Below are 3002 nucleotides of genomic sequence, written 5' to 3'. Positions count from 1 at the left end.
ACATATGGGTGCAGGGTCCTAAGGCCTTGGGCCATCTTCTGTTGCCTTCCCAGTCTATAATTAGGGAGGTGATCAGAAGTGCAGCAGCTAGGACATGAACCAGCACTCATATGGGATGCAGACCCAGGTGGAGGAGTAGCCTGAAAAGCTACCATACCAACCCCAATTGTCTGTTATGATTTTTGAATAACTTGAGTGTTTATTGGCTTTTTATTTATTTGAAAGGTAGAATTGCAGAAATAGAGAGGAAGAAAGATTTCTTCCATCCACTGATTCAACCCCGAAATGACTATAATAGCTGAGGCAGGACTGAGGCCAGTCATAGCCTGGAGCTTTTTCCATATGTTCCACGAGTTCAAAAGTCCAACTCATCATCCACTGCCTTTCAAGGCTATAAGCTGGGAGTTGGATGGGAAGAGGAGCAGCTGGGATATGAACCAGTGCCCATGTGGGATACCGGCACTTGCTATTGGAGGAACAGCCAATGAGCCATTGTAACAGCCTCTGACATTTTCTTTAAAGCGGTCTTCCTAGAGGAAGAGGCAATTCTGGATAGAATTTAATCACACCTACATCAAAGTGAGTTTGTGTTAGCCAATTAAGAAGGCAAGTCGTGTCAGAATAAAATTGCCATTGTTACTAGGAAAAATGAGGACCACTGGTGTATCGGCCAACCTGTAGTTACACCTTCATTGCTGGTGCAGGTGTTTGATCTAGAAGTGAGTGTACTATTTGGGTCATCTGTATATGATTATCAGAATGCCTGTGCTAGAGTCCTACTTCATAGACAATTTGATCCTCCTGCAAATGCAGATTCTCGGAGACTGGGATGATGGCTTAAATACTCAAGTTCTTCCAGCAATGTGGGGGATTCGGATGACATTTCTGACTCCCATCTTCAGTCCAACGCCAACACTGGTAGACATGTGGAGAATGAACCAGTGAGTGGAAGCGCTTTCTCTCTCCTTTCTTCCTGTAATTACTGACCTGTGGTGGTTTTTTTCCAGAATATATGGATTTGAAGTTAACATGATCCGAAATAAGTCTTAGAAACCAGTTTTCTAAGATTTAAGTAAGTTATAGCTAAGAGACATTAATAGGACTATATAGTTTCTTATTTAATCTGCACTTCATGTTCAATTTTCTTTATGGCATTATAAAAACCATGTTGTACTAAAGTTACACAAACGTAGAAATCTCTTCATCATTCGGCTTTACCCTTTGACCTCAGGACCACTTTCTACAGATTCTGCAGCTCTGTAAAATTCAGTTGGTCTTTGGGATAATTCCCCAGAAGGGTGCTTTGGCAACGGCTTTAAATGCACTGTATCAAAATTACTATTCTATGAAATATTGGTTTTAAATGATTGTTCCAATGTTAGGATGTTTTGAAGCCTATGATTTGGAAATTTTCACAAGAAGATAAAAATATAAGTCTTAGAAGAAGGTGGAATATTGAAATAACAGAACAGGGATTACAGATGGTTCTACACAGCAAGCTCACAGTTGTGCTCGACTTTTATGTACTCCACGCCTTGAATGACAGTCGAGGGGCATGTGTCATTGCTCGTGAATCCTCAATGAGTGTTATCAGCATCTCATATGAATGTAGCTTTTGGTCCTGGCTTTCCAACCAGCTCCCTGCTTGTAGCCTGGGAGAAAGGCTATCAATGGCCCAAGGCCTTGGGCTCCTGTGCCTGAATGGGAAACTGGAGGAGGCTCCTGGCTCCGAGCTTCAGACAGGGTCAGTTACGGCACTTGGGACCATTTGGGGAGTAAACAAGGAGGTGGAGGATCTCTCTGTGCTTCCTCTCTTCAAAAAATAAATCTTTTGAAAAAATGACAGAGTAATTGCTTTCAGAATAGAGTTATTGGGGAGTCTTGGGGTTTCTTAATGTGTGAGCATGGAGGGAGAACCAGGTGTTTAACTCAAGCATGCGTGCTTGGATGCATTTTAGGTGACCGATTTATTGTAAAACTACCATGTAGTTTGAAATAGGTTACTCAAGGAGATTCCTAGTTCACTTTCTATGGCTGACATTTTGGAATTTACTTTGTTTGAGAATTAAGATATGGGATCGAATTGACTTTATGAATTATAAACAGTAATTGGGAAATTGTGACAAGAGTATGGTTCTTCCTATTCAATTCATTGAAGCCTGTCAAGATTACCAAACCTCAGATTGTTTCTGTCACACTGTTATCAATTCCATTTTTTTTCCTTCAGGAATGGAAATCCACTAATGTTACTGTTTCTGGTAATAAGCAAAATCGGATGGCTAAATAAGAGTATAGTAGAGCTGACCTCAGTGTAAACACAGGGTTCTGGGACTTGAGGTTGCTCTCCCTCAGGAGGCACGCCTGAGTGCTGCAGTTGGCTGGCACTGCCACATTCTCCTTCATGCCATTCATGACTGAGGACTTAACACATGTGTGATTTTATCTTACGGCCTTTAAGAGAGTTCTTTCAGCTTCATGGATAGTTTTCAATCCTAACTCCAGAAGCAGGAAGTTGGATTACTTTCACTTCTTTTCATCTTTGCATGTTAGTAGATCCAGAGAAATTTTAGGTAATTTTTAAAAAGTGAAGTGGGGACCTGACATTGTGGTGTAGTGAGTTAAGCCAAAAGCTACAATGCTGGCATAATATAAGGCCACCTGTCCGTGTCCCAGGAGCTCCACTTCTGAACCAGCACCATGCTAATATGCCAGGGAAAACACTAGAAAATGAGCCAGGCATCTAGGGCCCTGCCATATGCTGGGGAGACACGGATGCCATTCAGAACTCCTGGCTTCAGCCTGGCCATCTGGAGACTGAAGTGGTGGATGGGAGATTCTCCCTTTTTCTTTCTCTCCCTCCTCTGTCTTTGCCTTTCTCCCTTGGTGTAACTCTGACAATTAAGTGAATATAAAGTGAAGAGGTCCAGATATACCACACATCTTTAAAGTCTCAGTAAAGAGACTGAATATCAAAAGGATGAGATCCTGAGTGCCAGGGGAAC

The sequence above is a fragment of the Ochotona curzoniae genome, unplaced genomic scaffold, assembly GCF_017591425.1.
Source record: "Ochotona curzoniae isolate NIBS_2020 unplaced genomic scaffold, NIBS_Ocur_1.0 contig_4843, whole genome shotgun sequence".
NCBI lineage: Eukaryota > Metazoa > Chordata > Mammalia > Lagomorpha > Ochotonidae > Ochotona > Ochotona curzoniae.
Note: the sequence above shows the minus strand (reverse complement) of the source record.